The 25,379-nt window shown below is 45.4% G+C and overlaps 1 long non-coding RNA gene across 1 annotated transcript; it reads right to left on the bottom strand.

Moving 5' to 3' along the window:
- Positions 1-2,652: 2,652 nt before the first annotated feature.
- On the bottom strand, positions 2,653-21,676 carry LOC137320567 (uncharacterized). Its single transcript, XR_010962587.1, has 3 exons — positions 21,511-21,676; positions 18,442-18,582; positions 2,653-3,920 (listed from the first exon to the last, which is right to left on the bottom strand). It is a non-coding gene; the product is annotated as an uncharacterized lncRNA (long non-coding RNA).
- Positions 21,677-25,379: the final 3,703 nt, after the last annotated feature.

Below are 25,379 nucleotides of genomic sequence, written 5' to 3'. Positions count from 1 at the left end.
AGACATCAGCAGATACCAAATGTCACAGCGTGGTGATATCAACCTGATTCTCTTCTTTTGAAAACATTTTGATTTGTTTTGTTTTAACCCATTTATTGTCTTCCGAGACAGAGTGCTTGAGGTGGGAAGATATGGGAGTTACATCCAAAAGTAATTACGAGCACTTCATCTCTACTATAAAACCACAAAGCCTGGACATAATTTGTTTCTGAAATTGGAATTGATAAGAAAAATTTATATGAGTTGCTATTCAAGCACTCGAGAAAGAAAAATTTACTTGTAATTTAAGGGGATAATCAAATTATATTTTAAAATAAAAGAAGTCCAGTCTAAATGGTTCCTATTGAATGCTGTGTATCAAGGAAGAATTCTTTCGGGAGGGAAGAAAATTCTCTCAAGTTGGGATAATTGTGAAATGATAGAAGGGACTCGGGCACAATGTAGTGGGATATTTTGGGAAATGAAAAGCGGTTCAAGAAGAAATTACGTAAAATAAACAAATTTTGGGATATTGGACCTGACTGTAAATATTGTATCGGACAATAAAGTTCCTCCAGGGCTCATGATAGGTAATATAATGGGTTATGTAAAATTGGATGAGAGGAAGTGATTGAGAATTAAAGTAATGAAACAGAGAAATTACACCAAATGGGAATTTCTCTAAAGTCATTGAACTGGGCATGATTTACAAAAAAAAAATCAATCTGGCATAAATATACAATCTAGTGAAAGTCAGGAAAGTGTAGTTGAGAATAGTAAATTGATAGCTTTCTCGTGGAAATATTTGTGTCCTTGCCTATAATGAACAATGAGAAAGCTACATTCAATAGCCTGGCCACTACCCTGACATCGGGACCATGCAGGGGGAGATAAGCACCCCTGATCTTTTTGATACGATAACCTGAAAATCTAAGAATGGCTACAGTGGACAAATGTATGTTGCCATCATCTGAAACGGAGACCAGGATGAAGAACATGATTATAAAGGCCTATGGCCTAGTGAGCTAGTGGAACCACTCTTTAAACAAACCAGTTGCTTTTACAGGACTGAATCCTACTGGACATATGATGTGTGCCATGGAAAACACGTTCGGAAATACCATGAGGAAAAAGAGACTGGCCAGCAGAAAGTTAATATCCAAGAACACTACCTATGATATGTTGCTAGTATGCGGAAATACATGAAGAAGATACACTGACAGCACAACATGAAATGGTTAATGTGGTCCAGGCGAGTGAGAAATCCTTTTAAACAAGGCACTGACACATGGTCCATAGAGAAACCGACTAATTAATGAAACAGTCAGGAAACACTGGTACCAATCAGAAGGACTGAAATTAAAGTAAAGAGGGACATAGTAATTTGGATTTCCAAAATTTAGGGTTAGGTTCCCATCAGTTAACAATGAAATTGAGAGAAACAATACTTAGAAGATATCCACACGATGGATACAAAATTACAAAATTATGAGGGGCCCAAATAAAGTAGACAGGAAGTACCTGTTTCCCCTAGCAGAGGGTTCAAGAACTAGAGGACATAGATTTAAGCTGATTGGCTGGAACAAAATTAAAGGGATGTGTTACTAGACATGCTGTCAGGTGAATGTTGTGGAAATGAAATCCTCGAAATGAAATCGCATTTATAAATCACAGAACAAAGCTTGGTGATTACAGACAGTCTTTTCAACTGCCCGTTGCCAAGGCAATCAGTGTGCAGACAGACAGGGTGGGATAATTTACAACAGAAATGCATATGTGCAGCCCCAACAGCCGAATAGCATAAAGATAGGGCACTTTGCACCCAAAATTAGAACCTCTGGGGACAGTCGGAAGTCCACAGCCCACTTAGACCAAAAGAGCAAATGGCTCAGATAGGTAGGTGATGCCGACAAAATAAGGACATTAGATAAGGCCATGTGAGGTCACCCAGGGTTGGTGGAGGTTAAGATTGAAAGACTGAAATGAAACAATGCAATGCTAACATTGAAAAAGGGACATAACCTTATGTTAAAGTAAAATATACGTTAGTTAGTTGTGAATAAAGGGCTTGCTGTCTTTATCAAACAAGCTTTTTACGACCTTGTAAAAGAGCAGGCCTCTGTGGCTGATAAGCACCTAGAGGCCATTAATCATTGGGGAGGTGGCAGTATCACTGGAGGAATGTACAAGGGAGTTATTTGAAAGTTTATTATGCTTGGTTATCGGATGTTTAAGACATCTATCTGTAACATGTAACCTGTGAGTTACGGGTTAGGCATACGCACAGAACATCACGGAAGGTAAATACCCGAAAAGGCTGTGTATTAAGTGCCGGACCAATGTTGCATGAACTCTATCGTTATTGGTCTAAATGATTATTAAGCCATAATCATGACCAAAAGGGGAGACTGTTAAAGTAAAATTTAAGCTGTTGGGTTAAAGGCGAAGATGACCTTAGGCAACTAGTGTGTGCGTGGCTGCGGTCACTACCCCGAGACCACACTGAGCTGCGCCTTGCATGAACCATAATTAAAAGCTTAAGCATAACATATGATGATGAACAAGTTAGTGTATTGGTAAACAAAATGGACTCTGTGAAACAAAAATTTGTTGTGGGAAATCACCACTCGGAGTCAGACTTAAAGATTCAACGTGCAGTTTATTGGACAAAGCTTTGGGAGAAGCGCTTGGCACTCCGCAGTGCACGTAGTCCCCTTCTCAATTTTAAAATGGTCGCTGAGCTTCTTTTATACATTACAAGTACAGACATTTAGCAGTTAATACATTATTAGCCTTGGTTAGTTACACATTAGCCAATTAGGCCCCGACAGCAACAATTGACCTCCAATCACATTAAAACAACTGTTATCAACTTAAGACAGTCTGGTCTTTGTCTGTTCTGTAGTTTTTATCAGTTCGTTGTGAAATGTCTTTGTCTAAATCAGCACATTTTAATGTCTTTTCACAGAGTCCATTTTGTTTCACAGAGTCCATTTTGTTTAACAATACACTAACTTGTTAATCATCATATGCTATGCTTAAGCTTTTAATTATGGTTCGTGCAAGGCGCAGCTCAGTGTGGTCTCGGGGTAGTGACCGCAGCCACGCACACACTAGTCGCCTAAGGTCATCTTTGTCTTTAACCCAACAGCTTAAATTTTACTTTAACACACTTTTGTTTCCGTTTAACCCAACAAGATGGCTCCTTCTAGGTTGATCTAAACCCTATCCTCAAGCTTTCTAGCCATATCCCTCTGTCATGTTTCAGGCTATGCTTCAGGATAGACTTTGCTGTAACATTTGTTCAAGATGCTACTACTGGGTTAAACGTAGCTCTCAAGGGGTTAAGTTCACAGGACAGCTCAGCTGAGTGATGGAGATTACGATTCAGATGGGTTAGCTGAACCAACGTGCATCAGACAATGAAAGTTAGCTTGAACATTTCAGTGAACATTCATCCTGTGCTGCTTGAAGTGACTCGATTAATTTTGAGCTAAGCAAGGGTTAGTGACCAGGGTCATCTGGTGAGATTCCTGGGGTCAAAATGAACGAACTAGAGAGAAAAACATACATTCAGGGTCAGTCAGGTCTAACAAAGGCTGTTAGAAGGCGGGTGTTGGCCTGAGCTGGGAATTAAGATATAACAGATCAGTTTGCCCAGCTAGAAACAGAAGCAAAACAGAATGTGAATATTCCATCCACTATTTGGGATAGCGTAATGCGTTTTTGTTATTTTACATTGCTACAGGAAGTGTTATAAGGAGAAGTTTAAAAAAGTCAGGAAAGAACTTGCAGGTTCCCCTAATGATTTATCTTTTTCTTCAAGGTCCAGGACACAATGCCACCTGTGGCAATACAAGGCTTCAGTTACATCTCCAATGGAGTACTGCATAGAAAGAGGTTGGTTCCTGAGATGTCTACTGTGGGCATGGAGAGGGATCCTGTGGAATAAAAATTGAGGGCATGGTGACTTCCGCCTGTGTTAAATTCACTGACTATCTGGAATAAAATACTCAGTTATCTGTCACTTTGTGTAATTCTGAAATCAGTACTTTAAGGTCCTAGGAGTAAAATTGTGCTTTTCCCTTGTTTTGTTCATTTTGTGATACCTATAGTTGAATAGCAGCTCTAAACCTGGCCGATTAGCACTGTCTCCCACTCATATACTGCTATTTATGTCCCATCCGTTTTTTTGTAAAAAAAATCAAACAGAGGAAACTGAGCCATTTAATTTTTCGAAATGTTTTATTAAAGCTATCTTTCTTCACAGGAAATGCAATGCAGGATATTTTTAAAAAATGTAATAACTGCATTATGCACTCCAAAGCCATTAGTCTGGAGGGCACTGTCATTAAAAAGGTTAAAAGAAATTAAAACCAATAATTTTTAGGTAATTTGGCATTTACTTGAAAGAAAATATTATGATTGTTCAGTGCAGTGATGGTATTAAAAACAATTCAATCCTATATAATGGCACTGAGTTATTAGAGAACTATGAGAGGGACAGAGACAGAGTGATAGAGACAGACAGAGAGACAGATGGAGATAGAGAGAAAGAGACAGAAAAAGATAGAGAGTGTGAGTGGGAAAGAGAGACAAGAGACAGTGATAGAGACAGAGATGGAAAAACAAATAAAGAGAGACAGACAGAAAAAGAGAAAGAGGCCGACTGAGTGAGAGAGATGGAGAGAGAGATAGAGAGAGACAGAAAAAGAGAGACAGACACACAGAAAGACAGTGAAAGAGAGAGATAGAGAAAGAGTCAGAGATCAATCGAAGGCCCGATTCTAACTCTGGGCTAGTTTTCAGCGGGTGAGCTTCAGTGTGAGTTAGAAACTCACCTGCTGCTCCATAAATGAGGCTCAAGGTATTTGAACTCCTGCGGCTCCTTTAAATACCTCCGGTTGACTACCCATCCGTTGCGGGCGGGAAGTCGGCAGGAAGCAGTAGAAATGTGCGTGGCCGGGAGACCAATAGCCAAGACTAGGTAGCTGGTGGGATCGGCTGCCGGGGCTGTCCCGCCGGGGGGGGGGTCTCACGATCAGAAGTGGGAGGGGGGGCGAAACGTGTCTGCGGCAGTGAAGGCCTAAGCTTTCCTTGTGGGGCCTGGAGGAGCACATCTGTTCCTCATGGCCCTACGAGGAAAGTTAAAAAATGTAAGAAAAACCTACCTTTTTGTGCCAATTCTAGTCCTGATCCTCTTCACCTGACAGGAAACTCACTGTGGTTCCCACTAAGGCTATGAGGTTAAAATGGCAGTCGGGTTCCAATGATGTCAGAGACTTGATATGCAGATGCAAAAAGGACCCCGCCAACTTTGGGCAAATATCCTTGCCACCTGCCCAATGAGCAGGTTAAAATCAGGAACTGTCAGCTCCTGGCATCTACAGGGAGGGTAAGTAACCCAGGCGATTTTAACTGCCCACCTGCCAGAGTTAGAGAAGGATAGTGATAGAGGACAGAGACAGAGAAAGAAAAGAACAAGAACGAACTTGCATTTATATAGCGCCTTTCACAACCTCAGAATGTCCCAAAGTACTTTACAGCCAATGAAGTACTTTTGAAGTGTAGTCACTGCTGTAATTTAGGAAACGCAGCAGCCAATATGCACACAGTAAGCTCCCACAAACAGCAATGGGATAAATGACCAGATAATTTGTCTTAGTGATGTTAGATGAGGGATAAATATTGGCCAGGACACCAGGAGAACTACCCTGCTTTTCTTCAAAATGTGGTATCTTTTATGTCCACCTGAAACGGCAGACAGGGTCTCATCCAAAAGACGGCACCACTGTCAGTGTAGCACTCCCTCAGCACTTCATTGAAGTGTCAGAAGTTCATGAGTTCAAGCCCCACTCCAGAGACTTGAGCACGTAATCTAGGCTGACACCTTACTGCAGTACTGGCAGAGGTGCCATCTTTCTGATGAGACGTTAGGCTGAGACCCCATCGGTTTATCAGATGCATGCAAAAGATCCCTTTGCACTATTCGAAGACGACCAGGGGAGTTCTCTCCAATGTCCTAGTCAATACTTATCCCTCAACCAACATCTAAAACAAATTAACCGGTCATTTATCTCATTGTTATTTGTGGGATCTTGCTGTGTGCAAATTGGCTGCTGCGTTTCCCTACATTACAACCAGGACTGCACATAAAGCACTTTGGGACATCCTGAGGCCATGAAAGGCACTATGTAAATGTAAATTCGTCCATTGGTTTTTAAATGGAAGTTGTTGTAGCTGTTGTTATAATGGGCTGTACAGGACTGCATGTAATAATCCAACTGTGTGGTAACCGATGTCTTGCACCAAGACAATATAAGGGATCATTTTCTTGCTTTGCCCTCCAGGCGGGAGCCCTTCCTACTGAGAGTGCATGTCGGAAATTCTGATGCAAGCAGTACAAGATTTTCTGATCATAGTGCTCAGGAAATTGCGCGCAGCTCACGCCAGAATTTCCAATACGTGCTCTTGGTGGGCAGATCTCCTCACCAGGAGAACAAACTCAGAAAATTAACCCATTTCATTTCCCCCTGAGGAATAATATTATCCCAGTGAACCCATATCGTTCCCTGCCCCAAGAGTAGTCAAGACTACAGAACCAATTGAGAGAAAAAATAGACTATAAAAACAAATTCCACAGGAATAATCAATAAAGGATATAAAATAAATCAACTAATTAAATGACAGAAGTCAGGATTTAAGAATGAATCCACCAATTCATGGGCAGAATTAATCAACATGGCAAACGAATGTAAGAACTAATTGCTATTTTAAGGAGATTGAACCAATGTACGCAACAGAATGATATAACAGATGCATGGAACAAAAATAACGCAGTGAGCCATGACAGAATAAAGTCGAACTAGAGAACTGGAACAGTGACAGAACCATCTGAGAAGCAGTTTCAGATTCTTTTTCCAGAACATATATAAAAAATGGGGGTGTCAAAAAATACCTCACTGTCCAGATAGTTTTCCATCTCTTTCATCGCCTGATATATTAGGTGTTGCTCTAGACTGGGATATGCTATTTGCAAGAAGGTGAAAATGAATCTAGTCCTACGCAATTTTTTTTTCACTCAGAAACTGAGCTGGAAAGCCAAAGCCCCCAATATAGGACATTTAAAAAAAAGTAAGTAGAAGAAAGACTTGTATCGGGAGAACAACCCTGTTCCTTTTAAAATAGTGCCATGGGAACTTTTACGTCCACCTGAGAGGGCAGATCGGGCCTCGGTTTAACGTCTCACCTGAAAGATGGCTCCTCCAACAGTGAAACAAGCCCTTGGTAGTGCACTGAAGAGTCAGCCTGGATTATGTGCTCAAGTCTCTAGGGTGTGTCTTGAAGAAGAGTGGGGAGTTCTCCGGTGTCCCAGCCAACATTCCTCCCTCGACCAACACCACCAAGAACAGGTGAGCTGGTCATTCATCTCATTGTTATTTGTGGGCATTTGTTGAGTGCATAAGAAAAGTGACTATGTGCCCAATTTTAATCTAGCCCGCCCGGCGAGAATGGGGCAGGTTAGGTTCAATTCAGGGCTTATGTTTTAAAATAATCAATTGTAAATGCAATCGTTCAATTTTTATTAAATCTCCATTTTATCTTAATTAAAAATAGTTATGATGTGGAGATGCCGGTGATGGACTGGGGTTGACAATTGTAAACAATTTCACAACACCAAGTTATAGTCCAGCAATTTTATTTTAAAATTCATTTTCCACAAAATTCACCTGAGGAAGGAGGAAGCCTCCAAAAGCTTGTGAAATTAAAATAAAATTGATGGACTATAACTTGGTGTTGTGAAATTGTTTACAATTAAAAATAGTTGCCTTTGAGGTCCAAATTAATTATTTTTGAAGTCTGAAGAACTTTGGAAAAGTGGCAAGGGAGGAGACCGTGAATGATCATTTCCAGGCTACATCCTGCATGGAGGGCCTCGATTAGGACCATATCATTCACACTTGCAGTTGGAGGTTAAATACCACTATAAATGGAGTTTGGGTGTCCTTGCACCATTTCATGCCGTATTCTGCATAATTAATAACCCACCAATGTCTCAAAGTCATAAATGAAATCTCCACTTGTGTTAATTGCCTGATTTGAGAAGTTCAGATGAAGTTAATGAGTCACTTTTCTTCGATTACTTCCATAGGGAAGGAACTTGCATTTATATAACACCTTTTACAACCTCAGAACATCAACGAAGTACCTTTAAAGTATAGTCACTGTTGTAATGTAGGGAAATGTCCTTCAGGGAAGGAAACCTGCCCTTTTCTTAACTGCTCTCTGAAGTGGCCTACCAAGCCACTCAGTTGCATCAAACCACTACAAAGAATTGTAAAGGGTCAAGAAGAAGGCCCAACACTAGCTCTGCAGGGCAAATAGGGATGGGCAATAAATGCCAGCCTTGCCAGCGATGCCCAGATCCTGAGAATGAATCAAATAAAAACATGGCAGCCAATTTGCACACAGCAAAGTCCCACAAACAGCAAATAAGATAAATTAACAAGCAATCTGTTTTTAATGATGTTGGTTGAGGGATAAATATTGCCCAGGACACTGGAAGAACTCCCCTGCTTTTCTTCAAAAAGTGCCATGGGATCTTTTACGTCCACCAGAGGGCATACGGGGCCTCGGTTTAACGTCGCATCGAAAGACGACACCTCTGACAATGCAGCACTCCCTCAGTACCGCACTGGCGTATCAGCTTGGATTATGTGCTCAAGTCTCTTGCGTGGGGCTTCTGACCCAGAGACGAGAGTGCTACCACTGAACTGACGCCAAGGCTGATAGCTTATTTAACCTGTTTTACACATTCAGCTAAAGTGAAACCAACAACGGTTTTTGCCAGAAAAAGACCCACATTTGAGCAAATTGTGCATTGAATTGAACTGAACTAGTGAATGGGGCCACTGAACAGAGAGCCAGTTCAGAAGAGATCTAATTGAATGGCGGAGTAGGCCCGAGGGGCTGAATGGCCTAATCCTCTTCCTAATGTTCCTATGTTCTCTAGTGTCTCACACCTGAGGGTAGTAACCCATTTTAGTCCTCAGATGAATTGCTAACCCCCCCACCCCCACCGGCACCATAGGCTTAAGATATGGCAGATTTTTTTTCTTAATCCAAACAAGATGTATGTATTGGAGTGCATATGTACTCCTCCTGGCTTGCATATTAATCTCGTAGTGAAAATTTCCATTTAACTGATTTCAAATGACAGCATTGCAGTCTCAATCTGCTCCCAATTTCTCTGCCATTTAAACTTCCTCAGCATAAATGCAAGGACACCTGCATACTTTAAACAGGAATTTGGGAAGTGCAGCAGTGAAATGAAATTAGCCAGCTATTGGGAAAGGAGCTAGCTGTCAGCACTGGCATTGTTGAACAATAATGGGCTCTATTTTAGCACCCGCGATCGGGTGCGTTCCTGGCGGGGGGGCTCCAAAAATCGGGGAATCCCGGAGCGGGTCGGGAGCCCGGCTCCAACCTGCCCACTTCCGGGTTCCCCACAGATGCGCTGACGTGCGCGCGCAGCCCCCGCATGTGGGACTCCCGCAGGCAATTAAAGCCAGCGGGGTGCCACTTAAGAGTATTTGCCTTGCTATTTCAGGTCATTATCAGACCTGATTAAGGGAATATTTCAGGAGGGGTGGGATTTTAGAAACAACTGGGACTGTTTCCCATACTGGGGGAAACACTCCCAGTTGAAATGGACGTGTTGCAGCTATCAGCCTGTGGCAGCTGCAAAGGTCCATTTGACAGGTGGGGGGGGGGGGGGGGGGTGGGGAGACCCTCACTCATTGCAGGAGGCCACTCTGTCACTTGGGACAAAGTTTGGCCTCCACCACCCTCCTCCTGACAATAAAATTCACCAACTTGCACACTTACCCCGGGGTCCAGAGACATGTACCTACCTTGCGGACCCCTCGGAGGGCGAACAGCATCACCAGCCTCGCCGGCCAAGCCGTCCACCTCCGACACGTGGAGCTCCACAACACAGTGCTGTGACACATTCATCTGCACAGCTGGAGGGAGGGCAACGGCAGAGAGAGATGCGTCGCAGGGAGCACTACCCTCGCCACAGGGTCCACAGACCGAGGCTGAGCTTCCTGGACCTCTCTGAGCAGCAGTGCACACGGAGGCTCAGAGTCACTCGACATGTAGTCGTGGACATCTGCAGCCTCCTTCATGCCGAGCTGCTCCCGGCTGGCCCGAGCACCATCTTCTTACTTGTCGCTGTCAACGTCACCACTGCCCTCAACAACTTCTCCTCCGCATCCTTCCAGGGTGCCACCGGGGACATCGCCGACGTCTCTCAGTCGTCTGCACAAAAGAGCCCTGCAAATACACCTACACCCACTTTGCAGTGACACAATGGGTGGCATCAGTTGTGGGTCTTCATTGTGATCCTCAGGAAAGGGCATTATTGCACAAACCAGACAAGATTCGCAAAGACGTGGCAGTAGTGGTGCCAATATAATATGTGATGTGAGTTGGTCAGAAATTAAATAGCAGTAAAAACCATGTCAAACCCTCAAACACCCTTGTGCATCCCCTTCATGCGCACAACACGTTTGCCTTACGCTGCCTACTGCACATGTGATGCATGCCCTGTGGCTGCAGCACAGGTAGTGGCAGGTTGAGTGAGGCTGACCGTGAAAGAGATGCATGAGAGGGTGAGTATGAGATAGAGCCATGAGATTGTATGAGGATTGGGTTAAGTGGTAGTGGCGGGATGAGTACTGGCGAGGTGAGTAAGTGCAGGTAAGATGAGGATGAGGTTTGAGTGGGTGTGAGGAGTGATGTGACAGAGTAGTGTTGGCAACGCAGAAGGAGATGTGGGGTGGGGGCGGTGATGTGGCAGACGGAGTGCAGGGGAATGAGTAAGTGTACTCACTTTGGCTGACCTACTTAGGTCATTGGAGCGTCTCCTGCATTGTATGCAGGTGGGCAACATGTTGGTGGTGCAGGTGACCTCCTCTGCCACCTCGAGCCAGGCCTTCCTGGTGGCAGAGGCAGGCCGCTTCCTCCCGCCTGCCGGGGGGGGAAGATCTCTGTCCTCCCCCTCCTCCTCACCCCATCTAATGATACCTGGAATGAGGCATCATTAAACCTGGGAGCAGCCTTCCCCCTGGGCTGCTCCATGCTGTAATTTTTCCTATTTCTTGCAGCATCAGTCAGTGGAGATCTGCCCCTTTAAATAGAGCTCCTCCAGCTGACAGAGCTTACTGCGCAAGCGCAGTCCACCCGACATGCAGATCAGCAGTGGGGAACCCGGAAGACCAGGTAAGTGGATCCAATTAGGCTGCGATCGCGCGCGGGGCAGACTGATTTCGCCGGGCGCGATAGCCCCCCCACCGCAAACCCGCAGCCCTGGCAATATCGAGCCCAATATATCAGTCATCGGTTAAAAAAACACGAAGGAATGGTTCCTCAAAGCTTCTTTAAAGCATAGAAGGTTAAATTATGAGGACAGGTTGCATAAACTTGGTGTGTATTTCTTTGGGCATAGGAGATTGAGGGGTGATCTGATCGAGTTGTTTAAACAGATTCAATGGAATACATATGGAGAAACTACTTCCTCTGGTGCGGGAATCAAGAACAAGGGAACATAATCTTAAAATTAGAGCCAGGCCATTCAGGAGCGAAATCAGGATATTTCTTACAAGAGGTTGTAGAAATTTGGGACTCTCCCCCCAAAACGTTGTGGGTGCTGGATCAATTGGTGCTTCCAAGACTGAGATAGATAGATTTTTGTTAGGTTCGCGTATCACTGAATGTGGAGCAAAGACGGGAAAATGGAGTTGAGGTGCAGATCAGCCATGATCTACTTGAATGGCGGAGTAGGCCCGAGGGGCTGAATGGCCTAATCCTCTTCCTAATGTTCCTATGTTCTCTAGTGTCTCACACCTGAGGGTAGTAATCCATTTTAGTCCTCAGTTGAATTGCTAACCCCCCCACCCCCACGTTAGGCTTGAGATATGGCAGATTTTTTTTCTTAATCCAAACAAGATGTATGTATTGGAGTGCATATGTACTCCTCCTGGCTTATATATCAATCTCGTAGTGAAAATTTCCATTTAACTGATTTCAAATTTCTTACTGTTCTTGCTGTTTATTATGCCTGTATTCTGTGTCATTATTTCAGATGGTTTGCTTGCTGAACTAAGTTTAAGAAACAAATACTTTCCACCTGCTCAAGCATGCAAGAATTGACTTGTAGGTCCACATCGAATCAGGAGCATACACTGTCCCCCGTGAAGATGAAGCGATCACAAGCAGCAGGGTTGGTTTCAGCGGATGCAATCATGTGGACTCTCATACTGAGCTCAGGGTACACAGGGAACAATAGAACTGGGGAAAAAAATCTTGTTTATTGGCAAAAACAAAAGCTCTTAGCCGTGTCTCACTTGACACCACTCTCGCCTCGGAGTCAGAAGGTTGTGTGTTCAAGTCCCACTCCAGAGACTTGAGCACAAAAATCCAGGCTGACACTCCAGTGCAGTACGGCGGGAGTGCTGCACTGTCTGAGGAGCAGTCTTTCGGGTAAGACGTTAAACCAAGGCTCTGTCTGCCCTCTCGGGTGGACGCAAAAGATCCCATGGTACTGTTTCGAAGAAGAGCAGGGGAGTGCTCCCCGGTCTCCTGGCCAATATTTATCCTCAACCAACATCACTAAAACAGATTATCTAGTCATTATGTCATTCCTGTTTGTGGGACCTTGCTGTGCGCAAATTGGCTGCCACATTTCATAAGTATTGCATTGGCTGTAAAGTACTTTGGGACATCCTGAGGTCATGAAAGGTCCTATATGGAACAGCAAAGTTAAAAGAGGGATCGAAAAGAAAGTTTTAAAATTATGAGAGGTTTAGGAGAGGGTTGATACAAATTTCAGGTCTTAGTGGAGATTTTTCTGGATCTGAGTCTTGGCCTGGGCACAATGAATCCAAGAAAATTGGGTGGCTCAGAGTGCACGCCTATAAAAGAACTCACCTGATTTTCCTAGATTCGCTGGAAAATCTCCCCAACTATCTCTGGTGCAGCATCACTCATCTCTCCTGAAAGTGAACCCCACATCCCCTACGATCTGGAGAGTACCTTTACTACCCAGTATTTAGTTAAACAATAACGGGACCTGGGAGCCTTTGCAATAAGACCCCTCATTGTGTGTAGGGGATACGAGTGGCCTTGTCTCTAACTAGAGTGCTCATAAGTCTGCCTTCTGAAAGACAGGAGAACAGGTGCGATATTGAAAACCTGTTCTCCTGTCTTTCAGAAGGCAGACTTATGAGCACTCTAGTTAGAGACAAGGCCACTAGTAAACCAACAAACTCATTTACTTTTAGATGAAATATATGAATGAACAGAACATAATTTTCCAATCAGTTTCAATCAATTCCCTACTGCTCCTCGTAACAACAAAATAATAAATCGTGAAATTTTGCCCTTTGATACTAACCTAAGTCACTTTGCCAATCACCAAACTCTGGGACTGATCTTAGAAAGTGAGATCTCCATATCTCACTCTGCCTGTTCCAGCCTCAAACCTGCTGCAGACCGTTTTCACCCAGAGAGACAAAAGTTGACCTTTGATCCATCCCTCATTCTCTGTCAGGACCTGGCTGCCAATCAAACCTACTGCCTTGAATAAGAAACTTTCCCCTTTGGTATGGGAACTATGGCAACCTCTTTAGCTGTTTAGCTACATCTCCTGCTGGGTGCAATGAGTGGAAGCCATTCTTACATTACAGATGCAAACATCTCTGGAATGTGCTAATGATACCCCCCACCCCCAAAAATTGATATTGAAAACAATTTTAATGGCTACCCCTAACCCTTCAGGACAGACTGTCAAACTCCAAGCCACGCTTTGATTAGTGTCACCAGACATTTTACTAACAATCAAGAAAAGTATGCTGGAACTCTGGGGAATTAACCCTATGTGAACCAAACCTGACTTTATATCAGAAATATATTATAAATTAAACCAAAAATCTCTTCCAGACCAAATAGGAAAGAATCTCAAGATGTTACAAGGGTAAATAATAATAGATTGTTTCCACTGGTTAGTGAGGGAACATAGTGTTCAGGATTACCACTGGATGAATGTAGGGGGAATCTAGAAGAAACTTGTTTGCACAGCAAGTTATTAGGAAATGAAAAAGGTGATCCCACGATCCTGCACTCCCAGTGGAGAGCCACACTCACAGGGAGTCAGAGACTCAGAGCTTCCGACCCTATATCCTCTCCATCACAAAGACTGCCTACTTCCACCTCTGTAATATCACCCGTCTCCCCCTCTGCCTCAGTGCATCTGCTGCTGAAACCCTCATCCATGCTTTTGTTACTTCCAGACTCAACTATTCCAATGTTCTCCCGGCCGTTCTCCCATCTTCCAGCCTCCATAAACTTCAGCTCATCCAAAACTTTGCTGCCCATATCCTAACTCACACCAAGACCCGTTCACCCATCACCCCGGTGCTGATCTACATTGGCTCTCGGTCCAGCAACGCCTCGATTTTAAAATTCTCATCCTCGTGTTCAAATCCCTTCATGGTCTCACTCCTCCCTACCTCTGTAACCTCCCCCAGCACTACAACCCTCCGAGAACTTTGCGTTCCTCCAACTCTGGCCTCTTGAGTATTCCCCACTTCCTTCGCCCGACCATTGGCGGCCGTGTCTTCTGCCCTCTAAGCCCTGTGTCCTGGAATTCCCTCCCCAAACCTCTTTGCCTCTCCACCTCTCCTTCTTTAAGACGTTGCTTATAACCTACCTCTTTGACCAAGCTTTTGGTCACCTCTCCTAATGTCTCCTTCAATGGCTCGGTGTCAATTATTTTATCGATCACGCTCTTGTGAAGCATATTGGGTCATTTTATTATGTTAAAGGTGATCTATAAGTGCAAGTTGTTGTTGTTTTCTAATACATCACCTGTAAATTTCCTTTAAAGCCCCTTTGCTTATTCCTCACAGTCGAAGGATAATATCATTTATTTTATGTACTCACCTCGTGTTTTTTCTCCTTTAAACTGGCTGACCCCAATATATTAGGGATGCACTTAACTCAGCCCTTTTCACCCTAGTGGCTGTTTGGAGGTCAACAGACCTGATCTGACAGCTCACAGGAAATTGATTCCCAATACTTTGTTGGGTGGAATGCACAGACGGTACTTTGAGGCAATAATCAATTGACATAAGCAATACAATTCTGACCCAAGCTGTGAAAAGATCAGTTCAATCAATCAATAAGTTTCCTGTCACTTTTCTTAAAAGAACCTTCCTTCAGTAGGATGCATCTGTAGTTGCTGCTGATGATACGGGAACGGAGGAAGGCAAAATGTTAAATGAACATGATGGCTCAAAACAGCTCAAGTAGCAATCTCACCTCTGAGTCAGAAGGCCATGAGCTCAAGCCCCACTCCAGAGACTTGAGCACATAATATTGGCTTGCACTTCAGTGCAGTACTGAGGGAATGCTGACTGTTTAGGATGAAACATTAAACTGAGGCCCCGCTGTCCTCTCAGGTGGACGCAAAAGGTCCCATAGCACTATTCGAAAAAGAATAGGGGAGTTCTCTGGGTGTCCCGGCCAACATTTATCCCTCAACCGACATCTAAATCTGGGATGAGACAGTCATTTATTTCATTGCTGTTTGTAAAATCTTGCTGCGCGTTAATTGGCTACCGCGTTTCCCTACATTACAACAGTGACTATACTTCAACAGTAATTCATTGGCTGTAAAACACTTTGGGATGTCCTGAGGTCATGAAAGGCCCTATATGAATGCAAGTTCTTTCTTTTCTTTCTTTTTCTCTTGCCTTTTGTGTATCCCTCCCTCCCTTCGCCCCACCATTGGCGACAGAGGTTTCTGAAATTAATGGAAAAGAAAATCAGGGAGTTTCTATAGTGGATGGCCAATCCATAATACCAGATTAATGGTCATGCAGCAAAATGTAAATTCACCTTCTCAGAGATACTCCCACTTCACCGGAAGTGTGGTGGAAACCTTTTTTATGCACCTACATGGAGTTTCCATCACACTTCCAGCAAAGTTACGGCGATGGAGCGGGATCAGCTCTGAGGAAATACCGGACCTTGATTTTATACAGACCTAGATTGTGAATTTCCTCGGAGTTATTCTCGCACGGCTGTAAACTACTTGTCACTGAAGCTATTAAAAAAAAAGAAATTGAAAAAAACAGGAAGGAGTTAAATGACCTCACTAAAGCTGTCAAGGTAAGAATCTTACCTCACACCTCAATTACTCTCTGCTCACACCAGCAGACTCACTACTAGAAACACTCCCTTCCCCACCTCCCTTCACTCTCCTACAATCACTGCACCACAGTTCACTCCACCTCCTTCTCCTCCTACTCACACACTCTGTACCTTCTACTCTCAGCACTGTTGCACCCTTCACTTCCTCACATCTGATACACACCATCCGCACGATTCCACCATGACAGGTGCATTCTCAAAACAGCACACCAGGCTGTCGCTAACAGGCAGGAGAAGGTCACGCACAACATGCAGCAAGGGGCGGTGATTGGAGGAGGCAGAGACCACTGGCACACCATTCCGTCACTCAAGGAGTACGTTCTTAACATCATGGGCAGGAGGAGAATCACGTCCGTGGCGAGTGACACTGCTGGAGGAGACGCCGCAAAGAGTCTCTTAACACTTTACCCTCTTTTTCCCTTCTCACTGTTACCTGATCCTACGTACTCTGCATGACAAACTGCAACTGCTTTCAGCAGCCACTCATTTCTCTCTGCTCTTCCTTCACACTAAAACCTAAACCTTGTCCCTCTTTTATTTCAAGTGCTGAAAATGTTGAGGCCCCAGTGCCAGTGCAGGAACAGGAGGGCAGTCTTCCTGAAGATGCAACATCACTCGATCTGACCCTAGCAAGCACCACTCAGAGACCAGTACCACACGTACTTTAGAGGGTAGGCTAGAGTAGGAGTCTTCACACGATGAATCACCAGCCACAAGTGCACAGGAGCCAGGACAGGGGGATAGGATGCCACAGGCACCAGGTTGCCGGAGCACAAGATCTCATACTAGCTCTGCTGCAGAGGACTCAGATGCTGACTTCGAGGGTCCAGGTTACCGAAGAAGGCTGATGGGCATACACCAGGAAATGCTAGGTGTACTGGGCAGCCTTCTAGCAAACTTGTGCACAATGGCTGAGCGTATGGCGGAATCCAGCTCCAACTTGTGTTGGGACTTCGCGCGGAGCATGGAGACCATTCTGTCCAACATGAAGCGAGTGGTCAGAACACAACAGTGGCGTTTGCCTTGATGGAGCCACTGGTGACCGCTTCCATGGCAGCTCACGCTGCTGCCGTGGAAGCTGAGACTGCTGCTATGTTAGCTCTGGGGGCCAATGTTGAAAGGGGCTTCCAGGACGTCACATCAATCCTGCACTCTGTTGTCGCTCAGAGCCGTAGGGGTGCTGAGGCGATTCTTAATTCAGAAAGTGAACTGTTATACAAATATGGGCGTCGAAGTAAAGTTTTTTGTTCTGGATTTGGTTTTGGTGTTAATATTTATAGTCAAGTGAGCGCCAGACCAGTGAGGCTGGACTGCAGGAAGGCAAATGGATGGTGGTAGTGAGGATGGCAGTTATAAGGATTGCGGAACTGTTGGTGGCCGATGGCCTGCTCAATGAGATTTCTGGTAGCTCTCATTGTAGGCATACTCTACATCTGTATCCAGGTTCTTGACAGCAGTCTCTTCGTCAGCTCAGAAAGTAAATCTGGACTCTTTAGGACATAACATTTAAAATGTTTTCATTTCTCAAAATCAAATCTTTTTTTGGGGTCATTCAGAGTAGGTGGCTGGCTGTGCAGCAGGATTTGTAATCCTTTGGTGCCATCAAGTGGCTGACTATCACAGGGAGCTCAAAGCGCAGAATGAATTACTCGGCCTAGAAATTGGATCCATTCTTCCTGCGATCCTTCTAAGTATAACATCAATTTTGAGTAGCACTGACATTTCTTAACCACACTGCTCCATGTTTTAAATCGGCTCAGTCAGTAGCATTCCTGCCTCTAAGTCAGAAGGTCGTGGGTTCAGCTGAACTCCAGAGACTTGAGCACGTAATCTAAGAGGACACTCCAGTGCAATACTGAGGGGGCGCTGCACTGTTGGAGATGTCGTCTTTCACATGAGATGTTAAACCGGTCTCTGTCTGCCCTCTCAGGTGGATGTAAAATATCCCATGGCACTATTTGAAAAACAGCAGGGTTCTCCCGGTGCCCTGGCCAATACTTAGGCACAAATTGGCTGCCGCGTTTTCTACATTACAATAGTGACCACACTACTAAAGTACTTCATTAGCTGTGAAGCGCTTTAGGACATCCTGAAGTTGTGAAAGGCGCTATAAAAATGCAAGTTCTTTCTTTCTCAGTTGCTTGATTACTATGACTATCACAATTATATTCAATCATCACTCACAGTCAATCCGGGACCATCTCTTTGGTCGGTAATTATTCCGCCAGGCGTTAGGGGACTCCCTGGATTGGGATGCAAGTTCCCTTCGGTGGTCTGGCTGCTAGTGGTGTTGGAGAACTCTCTGTCGAGCAGGATACGAGTCCCCTAAAGTTCAGTCACATAACACAAATAAAACATCATCTTTTCGGTGTTCCAGCTGCTAGCAAGGTCCAACTACTGGCATTTTTTTTTCAAAAAATATACTTTATTCATAAAATTTGCAGCAGTACATACAAAACAGTTGTCATATCACTTTCCAAACGTACACAACACAGATTATACAATTTGCAGGTTACGTCAAGTACAGTACAATGAACACATTGGACATAATTACAGTTCATGACACTCTATGGTGTCTCATTGCATCAGACTCAACACAGATTATTGCTTACAGATTCATTTCAGATTCATTACAGGTACATTACAGCAATTTGAATTTTACTTTCTGCCCGAGGGGGTTTTTCCCTGATTGCAGCCCCTCGGTTTACAATGGCGGGAAGGCTCTAAACGGTTGCCTTTCCCCACAGAGCCTTTGCAGCGGCCGCACCCATCCTCAGTGCGTCCCTCAGCACGTAGTCCTGGACCTTGGAATGTGCCAGTCTGCAACACTCGGTCGAGGACAGCTCCTTGTGCTGGAAGACCAGCAAGTTTCGGGCAGACCAAAGGGCGTCTTTCACCGAGTTGATGGTCTTCCAGCAGCAGCCGATGTCCGTCTCAGTGTGCGTCCCCAGGAACAGCCCGTAGAGCACAGAAACCTGTGTTACGGAACTGCTCGGGACGAACCTGGACAGATACCACTGCATCTCTCTCTAGACCTTCTTTGCAAAGGCACATTCCATAAGGAGATGGGTGACTGTCTCGTCTCCACCGCAGCCTCCTCTGGGACAGCGCGCGGTGGCGCTGAGAGCCCGGGAGTGCATGAAGGATCTGACGGAAAGGGCCCTTCTCACCACCAGCCAAGCTAGGTCTTGGTGCTTGTTTGAGAGCTCTGGCGATGAGGCGTTCTGCCAAATGACATTGACAGTCTGCTCAGGGAACCAACTGACAGGATCCACCATCTCCTTTTCCCGCAGGGTCTCGAGGACGTTACGTGCAGACCACTTGCTGATCGCCTTGTGGTCAAAGGTGTTTTCCTGCACAAACCTTTCCACGCAGGACAGGTGGGGCGGAACGGTCCAACTGGATGGAGCGTTCCGTGGCAGCGTGGCCAGGCCCATCCTTCTCAACACCGGGGATAGGTAGAACCTCAGCACGTAGTGACACTTTGTGTTTGCGTACTGAGGGTCTATGCACAGCTTGATGCAGCCGCACACAAAGGTGGCCATCAGGATGAGGGCCACGTTGGGCACGCCTTTCCCCCCTTTCTCTGGAGATTTGTACATCGTGACCCTGCGGACACGGTCCATTTTTGATCTCCAGACAAAGTGGAAGATGGCTCGGGTGACTGTCGCGGCGCAGGAGCGAGGTATGAGCCAGACCTGCGCCACGTACAGCAACACCAAGAGCACCTCGTACCTGATGACCAGGTTCTTGCCCACGATCGAGAGGGATCGTTGATCCCACAGTCCCAGTTTCTGCTTAACCTTGGAGATACGCTCCTCCCAGTTTTTGGTGCACGCCCCGGCCCCCCCGAACCAGATCCCCAGCACCTTCAGGTAATCCGACCTGACGGTGAAGGGGACAAAGGATCGGTCGGTCCAGTTCCCAAAGAACATGGCCTCGCTCTTGCTACGATTTACCCTGGCCCCCGAGGCCAGTTCGAACTGGTCGCAGATGCTCATCAATCTGCGGACAGACAGCTGATCCGAGCAAAAGACGGCGACGTCATCCATGTACAGGGAGGCCTTGACCTGAGTGCCTCCGCTGCCTGGGATCGTCACCCCTCTTATGCCCGCATCCCTCCTGATGGACTCGGCAAAGGGTTCGATGCAACACACGAACAAGACGGAGGAGAGAGGACAGCCCTGCCTGACTCCAGATTTGATCGGAAAGCTTTCTGATTCCCACCCGTTGATTGAAACTGCGCTACTGATGTTTGTGTAGAGCAGTTGGATCCAATTGCGGATTCCCTCCCCAAACCCCATTTTGGAGAGCACGTCCATCATGTACGTGTGGGATATTCTGTCAAAGGCCTTCTCCTGGTCCAGGCTGATCAGGCAGGTGTTCACCCCCCTGTCCTGTACGTAGGCAATCGTATCCCTGAGTAGCGCCAGGCTATCAGAGATCTTCCTGCCGGGTACGGCGCAAGTCTGATCGGGGTGGATCACCACCTCCAGGGCTGACTTGACCCGATTGGCGATGACCTTGGACAGAATTTTGTAGTCCACGTTAAGTAGTGAGATGGGTCGCCAATTTTTGATTTCTTCCCTCTCCCCCTTCCGTTTGTAGATGAGGGTGATGATGCCTTTCCTCATGGAGTCTGACATGCTGCCTGCCAGGAGCATACCCCCGTACACTTCCAGCAGGTCTGGGCCTATCCAGTCCCACAGAGCCGAGTACAACTCCATCGGTAAGCCGTCGCTTCCGGGAGTCTTACTCTTCTCGAAGGATCGGACGGCCTTTGTCAGTTCGTCCAGAGTTAGCGGGTGATCCAGACTCAACTACTGGCATGATCCAGCTACTGGCATGATCCAGCTGCTAGTAAGGTCCAGAAGAGCCCCACTCCAGAGTCTCTATGGAGGGAAGGCCCCACTCCAGAGTGTCCGTGGAGGGACAAATGGTTAAGTACATTTAATTCTGTCAGCAAATTTTCAAAACTTGAGTTGAGTCCATGTATCCTGATTCTCTTCATTGAATTCATTCCTGTGCATCAAAATTGTTAAAGTTCCAAATATTCTAAATATAGCCTCAACAGTGAGCTCTGCAGGATTTGCTTGATAATGATATACATTCGAGGCATCCCACTATGCCTCACCTTGAATGAATTCTTTCACTGAATGCCGAATAATTGCTCCCAAATCTTTTCCCTCCCCCACATTTGCTAATTGACTCCTTTCCAATGTGCACACATTCCATCTTTCCCATTACTCCTACCTGATTGCTCGAGTTTTCCCTTCTGCTCTCTCACCTTGGTGCAGTCCTGAACGATGGGGCTTTCTCCCTTCACCTGGGTTTATCGCTAAAAGTAAACATTTTAGAAAGTGAAGGCTCACAGAAACTATCACTGGGAAGCCCTTTTTGTTCTGCTTACCACGACAGCTCTCTGAATTAAAAATGCGAAAATTAAGGACAAGTTTTCACTGCACACAGGAAAATGTTTAGCTCGTAACATTTGAGTCACCTGAAATTTAAACAGATTTAAAGAGACACTTTTATCATTTAATCAAAGTTTTCTGGGCTTTAATTAATCAGACAGCAAAGTCAGGACTCCTTGCCCTGATGTATTACCAGTGACACACAGCTGATGAGAACTAATCTAATCTTAGCAGCAATAAGGATGGGTTAGAAGGTTAAAAACATAAAGGTAAAAGATGCCAAGGCTTATTATGTTGAAGCAAGAAGTGTTCAATCCCTTAAGTGATGTCTGCTTCAGCAAGGTTAGAATGGTATTGCAATTTGCCTCCAGTTAATTCACTTGCCAACTTTGAGAATTACTTCACATTGTAATGCAAGCTCTTCAGGATATCAAGAGTGCTTGTTAATTAAGAAAGGGGGACCGAAAGGGGCTCTTGCACAAGTACTTGTCCGTGTAGTATCATAAGAACATAAGAAATAGAAGCAGTAGGCAATAAGGTCCCTCAAGCCTGCTCTGCCATTCAATAAGATCACGGCTGATTTTCTACCTCAACTCCACTTTCTTGCCCTATCCCCATATCCCTAGATTCCCTTAGCGTTCAAATATCCATCAATTTCAGTCTTGCATATCCTTCGTAGAAAGTAGTTTTGAAAAAAATTAGGGGGGTTAAATTGGTTTACCCCCAAAAACAGGCACAGGCATCACAATGCGCGATTAACCCATGTCCGATCGACCCATCGCAGATAGCATGAGAAATTCGTACTAGCAGAAAACGTACCTCGTGCGTGCAAAAAAACCAGGCCTTCGCACGAGGGTTTCACAACATTTGCACTTTCCACCAGCAGGGGCAGCCCGAATCTCTTAAAGGCAGGCTGTATCTCTGACAGGCAGCCTGCATCTCTTAAAGGTAGCCGGTACCTGTTATTTGCTAAAAATAAGATACGGGTCTGCATGGAGTCTGAACAGAGATCAGACATCGCACACATAAAACACAGATGCAGGTCCCATCCCTGTGTTTACACACTGATGAGTTATGTTAAAAACATTGAGCAAAGGTTATGCACCACTAAATCCCACATCCTCCAAACTGCATGCCAGACCTCACCAATCTGCCGGCCCGAGTTGGTACCAGGCCTGCGAGAGTGTGTGCACCAAAGTTCTCTGCTGATGCACTAGAGGCCTTGGTACAAGAGGTGGACAGAAGGAGGGGCATCCTATATCCGCGGTTGGGGGGGGGGGGGGGGGGGGGGGGCAGGGGAAGAGGCCCTCCAGACATATGCTCAAAAGGCAGTGGGAGGCTGTAGGGGACACAGTCAATGCCAGACGCATAGCACCACAAACATGGATGCAGTGCAGGAAGAAGTTCAATGCTTTGACATAAGTGGTCAAGGTAAGTGAGGTCAACGGTCAATGGCATCTCCTACCAACTGCACCACTAGCCGCATCCACTACTCCACACACTACACCCCCCATCACCCACCCTACCAACAACCTCTTTCAATCAGTACTCAACTCTCCCAATCAGATGCTTCCTCTCACCCTCACACATTACCACTGTTGCAAGCCGCACGCCTACAACTCACAGGCCACACACCAGACACAATTCTCGCTTTCTTGCAGGAGACAATGGCGTATAGCAGAAGGCAGCAAGTGGCAGTGGCATTTAGCCCTCGAGCCTGTTCCGCCATTCAATGAGATCATGGTTGATCTGTGACCCAACTCCATATACCCATCTTAGCTCCATATCCCTTAATACCCTTGGTTCACAGAAATCTATCAATCTCAGATTTAAAATTAACAACTGAGCTAGCATCAACTGCCGTTTGCAGAAGAGAGTTCCAAACTTCTCCCACCCTTTGTATGTAGAAGCGTTTCCTAACTTCACTCCTGCACATCCTGGCTCTAAATGTTAGGCGATGTCCCCTCATCCTAGTATTCAAGTATAGGAGACCTCCAAGAACAGGCACAAATGCATCAGCAGCCAGAAGCAATAATCCAGCAACTAATCTGTAAATCCTGCATGGTCCCTTTAAGTAGCACTGGTGGGGGCGTCCTCCAGGAACTCCAAGACATGTTTGGATGGTCGTGGTTAAGACAGTGCGTTGAGTGGAGCATTAAATGCCAAAATGGTGTCTATCACTTTAAATCAGCGTTGCACACTGATCGAACGCACATTCTCCTTACTTTACACAATGCCGACGTTCATTCTCTGCGCATGCGCTAAACCCTTCACCAAGATGGCATCCAGCGCACTTGGATATTCGGGAGGCCGAAACAACAGACGCTACATGGCCCAATTTAGTGCCCTAGAAGTGGTGATTGCTCCATTTTAATCTGTGGGGGAGGATTTAAACTAATTTGGCAGGGGGTTGGGCACCAGGATGTAGCATTGGAAAGGAGAAACAAGGTACACAAAGGATTGGGAGAAACAGATAGCACTAGAATAAGAAATAGTACGGTATTAGATGGGATCAGACTAAGAGAGAATACAAGAAGATCTAAGATAGGTTTACAGTGCACGTATGTAAATGCACGAAGTGCAGTAAACAAGGTTGATGAGCTGCGGGCACAATTAGCAACATGGGAATATGATGTGCTGGCAATAACAGAGACCTGGCTCATAAAAGGGCAGGATTGGGTACTAAATATTCCTGGATACAAGGTGTTCAGGAAAGATAGGGAAGGAAAGAAAGGGGGTGGGGTGATGGCAGTGTTCATTAAGGAGAATATTGCAGTGCTAGAGAGAGACGATGTCCTGGAGGGGGCAAGGACAGAATCTATTTGGTTAGAGTTAAGAAACAACAGAGGTGCCATTACACTACTGGGTGTAGTCTATAGGCTACCGACTAGTGGGAAGGATATAGAGGAGCAAATTTGCAGGGAAATTACAGAGATGTGCGAGAACCATAGTGCAGTGATATTGGGGGTCTTTAACTATCCTAATAGAAACTGGGATAGTAATAGTGTAAGAGGTAAAAAGGGGGAGGAAATTTTTGAAGTGTGTTCTGGAGAACTTTCTTGACCAGTACATTTCCGATCCAATGAGGAAGGAGGCATTTCTGGATCTGGTCCTGGGAAATGAGGTGGGCCAAGTGGAGCAAGTGTCAGTGGGGGAACATTTAGGCAATAGCGATCATAGTATCATAAGGTTTAGATTAACTATGGAAAAGGACAAGGACCACTCTAAGGTAAAAATACTCAATTGGAGGAGGGCCAATTTCAATGGGAACAGAACAAATCTGGCCCAGGTAAATTGGAATCAAAGATTGGCAGGTAAAACTGTAATTGAACAGTGGGCGGCCTTTAAAGAGGAGATGGTTCAGGTACAGTCTAGATACATTCCCATGAGGGAGAAAGGTAGGGCAACTAAAATCAGAGCTCCCTGGATGACAAAAGAGGTAGAGAGTAAGATGAAGCAGAAAAAAGGGGTGTACGACAGATGTCAGGTTGATAACACAAGTGAAAACCAGGCTGAATATGGGAAGTTCAGAGGGGAGGCAATGAGATGGTGTCGGTGAAGTGGCAGGGTGAGACTTATGTCTGCCCACGCGATCACGCCAGCAGCTACTCGCAACGTGGAGGCATCACTCCCCCAGCAAATGGGAGTTTCGTTGGTTTTTACAGATCATGCTGATAGCATTCAACAAGGTTCCACATAAAGAACTGT

Source organism: Heptranchias perlo, chromosome 4 (genome assembly GCF_035084215.1).
Source record: "Heptranchias perlo isolate sHepPer1 chromosome 4, sHepPer1.hap1, whole genome shotgun sequence".
Taxonomy (NCBI): domain Eukaryota; kingdom Metazoa; phylum Chordata; class Chondrichthyes; order Hexanchiformes; family Hexanchidae; genus Heptranchias; species Heptranchias perlo.
This window is presented reverse-complemented; position numbering and strand designations above follow the sequence as displayed.